The sequence below is a fragment of the Chrysemys picta genome, chromosome 4 (genome assembly GCF_011386835.1).
Source record: "Chrysemys picta bellii isolate R12L10 chromosome 4, ASM1138683v2, whole genome shotgun sequence".
NCBI lineage: Eukaryota > Metazoa > Chordata > Testudines > Emydidae > Chrysemys > Chrysemys picta.
Genome location: NC_088794.1, coordinates 37,664,278 through 37,674,004, shown reverse-complemented (window position 1 = coordinate 37,674,004; position 9,727 = coordinate 37,664,278). Strand labels below are relative to the sequence as shown.

At 42.8% G+C, this 9,727-nt stretch overlaps 1 long non-coding RNA gene across 1 annotated transcript; it reads left to right on the top strand.

The window, feature by feature from the left end:
* The first annotated feature begins 255 nt into the window (after positions 1 to 255).
* LOC122174850 (uncharacterized) lies at positions 256 to 3,726 on the top strand. Its single transcript, XR_010600273.1, has 3 exons — positions 256 to 348; positions 1,599 to 1,647; positions 2,918 to 3,726. It is a non-coding gene; the product is annotated as an uncharacterized LOC122174850 (long non-coding RNA).
* The last annotated feature ends 6,001 nt before the right edge of the window (positions 3,727 to 9,727 follow it).

Sequence of the window (9,727 nt, the reverse complement as noted above, 5' to 3'; positions counted from 1 at the left end):
TCACTTTGAAATAGCCCCAAAGTGCAGTCACCCCAAAAACTTCCTATAAGGCACCATGGAGAATTCAGGAAGCTGATAACTGAAAACAAAGTCCCACTTCAATGGCCACCCAAATCATCCTTTGTTTTATTTTTATTTGTCTGCATGTTTGGTAATATTGCTTGGGGAGGGTCTCTCTTATTAAAGAGGTACCTTTCTTTTGGCGTTGAGCGATAATGGGTCTCAATCTTGATCTTGCTTCCACTTGTTTTACGCAGGGGAATCTGTTAATTTCAGTGGAGTTACTCCTATTTTGCATCAGTGTGGATGAGACCAGAATTGGATCCCATTTTTACCTAAGGCTCCCAGGTAGGTTTTGGGGACAGCTGAAATTGAAAGGGGAGGGAGGAACATGAAATCATAGTGAGTTCTGGAGAATGTTTTGTACAAACGCACCTTCGTCCTTCCAAAAGACCCTGATGGCTGAGCCATCACACATACCACAAGGCAGGAAGTATTTCAAAATATAGGTTGTAGGTGTCTCTCTGCATTCTGTAGCTGCATTACATGTGGCGATGTTCCTAGTTCTACAGCTTCCTTGGACCTACTGGTATATCCATTCTGTTTCTACACTGACTCATTACTAGATTGGACAAAGTACTGTAGAGTCATAGATTTTGAGGCCCAAAAGAGCCATTAGATCATCTAGTCTGACCCCCTGTATGACACACAGCATAGAATTTTTTCCAGTTATTCCCATATTGAGCCCAGTAACTTATGTTATATCTCCCAGAAAGGCATTCAGTCTTTAGTTGAAGACTTCAAGAAATAGGGATCCCACCACTTGCGTTGGTGGCTTGTTCCAAAGGTTAATCAACCTCACTATTAAACATTTGTGTCTTATTTCTAATCTGAATTTATCTGGCTTTAACTACTAGCCATTGGTTCTTGTTAATGCCTTTCTCTGTTCGTGTAGGGAGCACTCCTGTAACAGCAAAGGTTATAGAACATATACCCTAATAAGAATCAGATTCACCATTGTGTTACTCCAATTTTACATTGATATAAGTCCACTGAAATCAACCATCATACACCAGTATAAAACTGCAGTAATGCAATGGTGAACAATGCCCAAGTCTTTTTGGTCCTTAACGCCCAGGAACTTGGATCAGCAAATCACTTTTAATATATCCCAAAGGCACAAAAAATGGGCCCAAAGTTTGGATTAAAAATGAACTATCCCTAACCCTGAGTGGGTTGAATGAGGCTTGTCACTGGTAGACAGATGTCCCTCTTTTTACAGATAAAGAGGAACACAATAATGTTTTCTCATGCTCTTTCCCTTTTATTTAACTCATGAAAATAACTCATGATTCAGCTGGTGTGAATCAATGTAGCTTGCATGGACTTCATTGTGAAATACCGTTGGCAAATTCTGATTCAGAATTAGTTGAGTCTACATAATAAATCTCATCCATTCAATGCTGTATGTAAACCATCTTTCTATTACCATATAAACAAACATCTGTATGAAGTCAATATGGTGCTATTTCCATATGATCTGGGACTCCTAGCGTAGCCTTTGATCCTAAAATTATATCAGACCTTTTGTTTGACAGATGGATCATTTTCATTCTCTGACGCCTGAGGAGAGACCTATCAAAGCGGGTAAGAGTGGGTTATTTTCTGTGCACTCAGAAGTAGTACTGAGCTGCATTTTACTGTCATCTGCTCCTATTGTCTTCTTGGCTGACATGGAGCTGCCATTCAAAAAAAATGAGAAAAAGGGGTGGAAGGATTGAGGGGGAGGGAACATATATATTTAACAGAAATTACATGTTACTGACAAGGAAGAGCATTCAGCAAACACTGACAAAAACACTGCCAGTGATGGAAACCCATGGCTTTTTCCGTGGTTGCCACTTTCCATTTGCATCTGCAGTCAGATCCCAAAATGAGTTGCTGGGAAGCTCTGAGGGAAAGGGCATCTATAAATGAAGGGGTGAAATCCTGGCCCCCTTGAAGTGCATGGGATTTTGGCATCAACTTCGATGGGGCAAGGATTTCACCCGAAATCGTTTGCTGTAAATAGTGAACGGTGAAAGGGAGATGGAAACGGGTTTGTGAGCTTTGTTACTGGCTTTCCACTCCCCCTTCTGCTGCTGGCACAAATTATATAAATTATTTCCTGCTATAGAAGGCTCGGAAACAGTGGCCAAGGGTAAAAATTTCAGAAGTGCCCAAATGATTTAGGTGCCTGCACTAGGTGACTTATGCACTAAATACAAGAGCCTAAGTCTCATTGAAAGACAATGATTTTCAGAGGGTGAGGGCTCAGCACTTTCTGAAAATCAGGCCACTCTAAGGTGTCACATGCTGGGTTCCCAAACTCACTAGTCCTTTTTGGAAATCTTAGCCACTGCTTTGTATCAAAAATTACTCATTTTCTCCAGACACAAATGCATAGTCCATGTAGTGTAAGGTTTGCCACATCTGGTGGATCCTGAGGGGTTCCTGTGCAGAGGGAAATTCCCTGCTTTCTTTAAATGTACTGTTCATTGCACCATCCATTCTTGCACTTTTTGCCTACCCTGAAGAAAAGTGTTGGAAACTCAGTCTACTCTAGTTTCAGCCCAGAGCTGATTTCACATTTAGCGCATAAAGAATTACTTTCACCCTTTTTGAAAGTCCACTGCAGCACATTCAGTTTATGCCTGGTAGCAGGTAAGAACCTCTCAACTTTTCCTTTTTATCTATAGGCGGAGCCAGAGAGCTTAATATGCTAATGAATCTGGCAGCATTTAGGAACACACACTCAAATTTCAACTATAGATGGGGCCAGAGAGCATCTGTTCCCTGCAAACCTCCTAGTTCTGAGGCTTACAGCTAGAATAGGTACAAAATAAAGTGAAATGTGATTTTTTTTGCTTGCACACAGTATTAGGGAACAGTCTGCTGCGAGTGCCACAGGAGAAAGAGCGGAGATGCATTTGCAAAGCACTGTGAGGATGCACTACTTTTGAGTTTGTCTCCCTTTCATGACCAAGAGGATTTGCCCCTCGGTAGAAGCCTTGTGGGAGAAGAATCCAGCCAAATACTAAAGTGCTTATGTTGCTTTCTTCATTTACAAAGCTCTGGAGAGACATTAACCAATTATTCCTTACAACAGCACTAAGAAGTAAGAAGCCATGAAAACTATTAACCTAATCTGCAGAGGGGGGATATTAAGGCAGAGGGTTATATGACTTGCCCAAGGCCCCATAGTGAGGCAGTTGAGAAAGGCAGCCCCATGTTTGCTCCACTTGTTCATGTAGCTGCTCTGTAGATGTAATCAGCCCTGGACAATTGATTTCTTTTTTATTTCAGATTGCTTCTGATGTTTTGCCCTCTCAGCTTTTGGTATAAGGATAACCGTGTAACTGTTTTTACAGATGAGAGATAGTATTGCCAACTCCAAACGTTTAAAAATCCTGAGTCAAGCTACCCAAATTCATCAGTTGGGCTTAAAAATCATGAGATTTACAAATAAAATAAAATAATAATAGTAATTTGGGCTCTTCTTATTTGCCTTCTGGTTTCCTTTTGGCTATACTTGGATCACATTTTCAGGCTTTGCTCCACAGCCATTAGAGCTAGAAACTTGAAAGCTGAGGTTTTCATGCAATCACCTACAAAGAGTCCTGTGGCACATTATAGACTAACAGATGTATTGGAGCATAAGCTTTTGTGGGTGAATACCCACTTCGTCAGATGCAATCAACTGACTCCAGGAGCTGGAGCTTGCAGTAAAACATTAGCTATCATGAGACTCATCTTAGAATCATAGAGGAGCTGATCTCTATAAGGGGAATTAAGAGGTGCATAGGCCTTGTGCTGACTCTACACTGGGTTGAATTTTACTCTGTCTGAAATACCTGCTGTCCTACACAGGTGACAAATCAGAATCAACTAAGAATTTGGTGTTTATAGATGTGCGTTTTTTGTTAATGGCTCCTATGTGGTGGACTATCACAGGACACTGGAAGGCATCAGAGAGGATTGATGGAAATATGGGCAAACTTATGAACTCTCCAGAGATCTCACAGCATTTTGATGTCATCAGGGAGCAAAACTATCTCCTCTACTATTTAGTTATTTAATTATTTTTTTTGCTGTATCAGTGCTCTTACAAGCGGCATTTTGGGGAAATATCTACATTTGCTGTGTGGGGGTGAGAACGTGACCAATTAGCTTTACAATTCTGAAAGGTTCCAAGGGAAGGTACGCTTTATTTTGCCTCCTGCCAGCTGCCTGTCTGTTCGCTGCCCATATTTCCAAAGACCAAATGACACTTAAGTGCTTCCCCATTGATCCAAGAGGAAAGCGTTGTTTTGGATTCTGCAGTGACGGTAGAATCATCAATATGATGTTTCTGAATTCTCGCTCAGATGCTCCTTGGCCATTTCCTGGCTCTTGTTAATGTTAATTGCTGCAGCATTTCTCCCTCTGAGGCAGAAAGTGAGAGATTGTTGGGTTTTTTCTGAGACATCAAGACTGAGTTCTAAGCTACGGGGTCATGTGAAAACACTGATTTTGCATGTGTTCTTGGGGGGAAAAGTTCACCCTTTTGCTCAGAGCCATGTTATTATCCTCCCAACAGTTGACTGGTGTGAAATTTTCACAAAATGGCAATTGCCCATTGAACCATGTGTGGTTTCAATATTTGGCTTGTTTCATTGCAAAAACTAAGCTTTATGAGAACAAAATTTTGAATTTTAATACCATCAAGAGCTGTGCTTGAAAACAGGATCATACATGAGTAAAACCAGGCCCATTTTCATTCCAAAATGTCCCATCTTTGAGAAGGGGAAAATTTGTAGAAATTTATCATAAAATTGAATCAGTTTCACAAATTGTAAAACCTCAAATTATGAGGTTTTCAGATACTGGTCTACACTACAGGGTTATGTCAAATTTAGCCGCGCTAGGTCAATTTAAAAATGACTGCGTCCACACAACCAACCCCGTTCCGTCGACCTAAAGGGCTCTTAAAATCGACTTCTGTACTCCTTCCTGGCGAAGGGAGTAGCGCTAAAATCGACATTGCTGGGTCGAATTTGGGGTAGTGTGGACGCAAATCAACGGTATTGGCCTCAAGGAGCTATCCCAGAGTGCTCCATTGTGATCACTCTGGACAGCACTTTGAACTCCAATGCACTAGCCAGGTACACAGGAAAAGCCCCGGGAACTTTTTTATTTCATTTCCTATTTGGTCAGCGTGGCAAATTCAGCAGCACAAGGGACCATGCAGTCCCCCCAGAATCATAGAGCGTAGAATGCTCCCCCTATCATCTCCATCCCTGAGGTTATTGCAGATTAGAAAGTGAAAAAAGTTGGGACGAATGGAGGAGGCCCAAAGCAGCATTTAAAAGGTGGTGAAAGAAGGTCAGATAGCCAGTAGCACGGAAGGAGGATAAAGAGTACATGGGAGCATTACAAAGCCAAGAAGTATGCAAAAAGACCCTTTCTTTCTCCCTTCTGTGTACTACACATCTAGCATGTGGCCAACATCCTTGCCTCTCTGGCAGTATATGAATTGTGAATCTGTTTCCCTGCCAGAGCCTTGTACGTTTAATGAGTTCCCAGTCTTTGAACACAGTATGATCCATTGACAGCAAAGCTCTAGGGCCAAATTCCACCTCCCCACCTCTGAGCATGGTAAGATCTGCCCATCAGCATCCTAGTGACCTAGTGCACAGGAGAGCAGCTCTCCATGTTGGATTCACACACCATGCCAACTGCCTGTCAAAACCAACTTGTCCAGGGTACAGTGGTTTGGCCTCAGAGGAGCCTCAGAAGTTAGAAAAGCTTTGCTTCTAACAAAACCACCCTGAGCACAAGGGGACAAATGCTAAAAGTCATGGTTTGCTAAATAATAGGTGGCAGTAAAGTCAATGTAGATGTGGATTTTAATTATATTCTTTTCCTGTTCCTCCAGTCCCAGGGAGGTTGCCAATGACGCTGAGCTGTGAGGTATCATTATGTGCTATTAAACTCTTTTGTGGCATTCAGTGAAGTTGAATGGAGCTGTGAATGGAAAAAGCACGATTTGATAGAGCTGGCTAAACTCTGTTGTAATTGCTTAAAGTGGCAGACTATAATTATTCAAGACTATGGAAGGAGGGGGGAGAGAGAGAACCACATGGGGAACTGAACTCCAAACATGGTCATCAGTAGAACACTGTATTGTGCACTGTTGGTCATATGAGATTTCATCCCATTGAATGATCAGTAGGTACTGGTCACTTTCACAGTAGTATATATCAGCTCTTTAAAGCATATAGGGCTAGTTCCTTGGATCTCGTTGGGCTGCACGCAACGTAGGAGCTGAGGCTGGGGGAAAGGTGGTGCCAAGAGCTTAAATGAGTGCTGCTGTGTTCCCAGTGCTCTGCCTCTCCCATGACAAGGGCACTCAAGGTTGCCAAGAGAATTTTTATTAGGAGAATGTGACACACCGTATCTCAAAGTAGCATCATTCATATATAGGTGTGCTATTTCATACAAAGTATGCCATGGAAGATATCATATGAAAGGTCATGATCTCCTGAAATTCATTATTCTGTCAAAATATGTATATCGTTAGTGTGTATGAAGTTATGACATGTTGCTGTATTGTTACTGAAATACGTTATCAGTTTGGGAGTCGTCCACTGCTAGTTCTCCAGTGACAACAAAGGAGGTGATCCACACCCAGGCAGGTGTTAAACAACCATTAATCAGCAGGGGTATTGTAAATAAGAGGTTTATAGTTCTGTAAGAGAGTTGCGCAAGCACCACAATGGGGATTACCCAACTCAGGGACTCAGCAAAGCCCACCAGGACATGTCTGGGATAGTATGTTCCATTTTTCAGGTACATGGACTGAGGGTATAAAATAAGAGACAGTGGCATCATGTGATTATCTTTCTCCTCGCTAACCTATGGTGGAAGCAACAAGAACAATGGGAAGACAGACTTGAACTGAGGAGACTGGTCCCAGGCTTAAAGGGAAAGCCTATGTATTGAGGACTGTAACCTACCTGCAACATCCAGTGAGGTGAGAAAAACTGCTTGATCTAAATACTGCCTAGTTTAATAAGGTTTAGGATTAAGACTGCATGCTTACCTTTTATTTTCTTTGGTAACCATCTCTGACCTTTTGTGCCTTTCACTTATAATAATATAAAATCCCTCTTTCTGTAGTTAATAAATCTGTTTTATATTTTACCTAAAACAGTGTGTTTTGGTTAAAGTGCTCAGTTTACAAAGGCTAGTGTGGGTCCTCTCCACATTGAGGGAGGGGTGGACTGGGTAATGAACTTACACTGGTCAGGCTTCTGATCAGGACAAGACGGTACAGTTCTGGGGTACAAGGCTGGGGGCTTGGGAGATTTGCTGGGGACTTTTTCTGGGTGCTTCATGAGTGGTGCAGGGAGCTTTCATGCAATTTAGCTGGCTGTGGGGCTCCATGTGCTGTTGTACTGAGTGATTCAGTGCTTGGAGAGGTTTGCTGCTTGTCACTAGCAACCAGTTCCAGGTTGTACCCCAGGATGAGGGTGTCTGATTTATTTTTGACTTCCAAGAATGGCAAACATCCTGCCTGAATCCTTTTGGGGAATGGGACTTTGTGATATTTGAGCGGGAAGCAGAGCTTTGGTTTACATGTGGGCTCCTAACACAATGCCAACTGCTTTATTAGAGGACAGACGACAACATTTTCCTAGGAGGGACAGCTTTCCCAACTCCCATGCTCTCCAGGCTTCTCTACACATATAAGCAGGTTCCCACTGTTCAGCATATTAACACTAATAGACTCAGCAACATGTCATCCTAATGATGCATCAAGGAAGGCCAAATCCAGTCCCCTTCAGGTGGACACACCTTTTCCAAAAAGAAAAACAGAATGATCTGTGGCTTGCTCTGATGCCACAGCAACTCCCAAAGAGGCGGAGGGGCGCCAGTGAAACTCCAGTGTAGGGACTATGCCACAGAACTAGAGGGACAGTGTGGTCTAAGGGATATGGCACTGGATTGGGACTCAGGTGACCTGATTCTATTCCCAGCTCTGCCACTGATCCGCTGTGTGATCTTGGGCAAATCACTTCACCTCTGTTTCCCCTGTGTCTATGTTCTCTATTTAGACTGCATGCTCTTTTTGGCAAGGACTGTTTCTCCCTCATGTGTATGCAAAGAACCTAGCAAAATTTGGCTCTGATATCAGTTGGGGCCTCGAGGTGCTACTGTAATACAAATAATTAAAAACACCACCACTGCAAAGGAATAGTCAGTCAGAGGTGCTGGTCTCAAGCAGAGGACACACAGCCTCTTCAACGGATGGTTTAAATGGCTTCTGTTGGAATGGAAGTATTTCCCCCCTCCCCTTTTTTTTCTTGCTTTGGTGTCTTGAGAGCATTTGTTTTTCAGTGAAGGGGCCATGTAATCCCACATTCAGTCTGTGGTATAGTGAGGAGGAATGTACCAGTTACTAATAGTTTGGATATTCTACAGTCATGTTTAGACCAGTTGGTGAATGGTAACACCAACAAAAGTGCACTCCCTACCATCCCGCTTCTGAAATATCAAATGAGTTCTGCCTTTGAGGTCAATTCCTGAGTCTTTACGTTATGCGTCTGGCCCCACTGAGCCAGCACGCCCTTTCGGGCACTGACAGGAGGTGCTCTTTCACAGGGGCTCTGATTCAGCTAGGAGCCTGGGTGGTTAGTGATGAGCAACCTAATGGTGCTACCAGTAGCTATAGGAGAATGTGATGCATTTGAGACCTGATCCAAAGCCCACTGAAGTCAGTCGGAATCTCTCCATCCACTTCAATTAACAGTGGCTTAGGCCGCTGGTGCTTTAGTAGTACCTTGGGCCTTTGCACGTGCTGCCTAAGGCCATGGGCATAAAAGTTCTTCCGCTACTGGGTGGGGTTTCTAAGAAGGCTTGATGGGCTGTAGAAGAAGTAATATAGCTATGCTGTTATATACATGATTTGGGGGGCATTAAGAGATACCAAGTAAAACACTAACTGCTTGCATGACTCTCAGGGCACTGCCCAGAAGGTAAGCTCTTTGGATAGGTGTGATGCTGGAGACTTAGGCCAATTCTAGGCCTATGTATCAGCTGAAAGCATCAGGCAAAACGCTGGTGGAATGTTATTAAAATTAAGTTGTTAAAATTGAAGTAAAGTAAAATATGTAGTGTTTGGACTTTCCTAAATGCTGATGATCTGATAACTGTAATATGCATATGTTAATCTCTGTATTTCTCATGTGAAGAGTAACATCTGTGCATGCGTTTTACATAACTCTCACACGGCTGGGACACACCGCACGAGAACAAGAGCCATTAATCATTGCAGAGTTTCACCCATAGAAACGACTATACCTCTTAGGGGAAGAATGGTCAATTGATACCCATTAAAAAGCAACATGTTCTCAATACACTAGGTAGAAACCAGTGTACAGGACAACAGAGAAGAGGAAACTCCCACCCAGGGATGAGTCATTCAGGATGACTTCACTGAAGAATTACCTCATGGACTCCTCCCCATCACCTTGTTCATCTGTAAGCCTAGGTTCCGAATAGGCACATGGCAGGGTTTTCAGATAAAAGCTGCCTAGGAGAAGGAAATCAGATTCTTTTTACCAGACTGGATCTTAAGAGGGAAAGACTTTGTGTGCCAGATAAAGGACCCCTAGCTTCCACAGCTGGGATAAGCCTCAGAAGC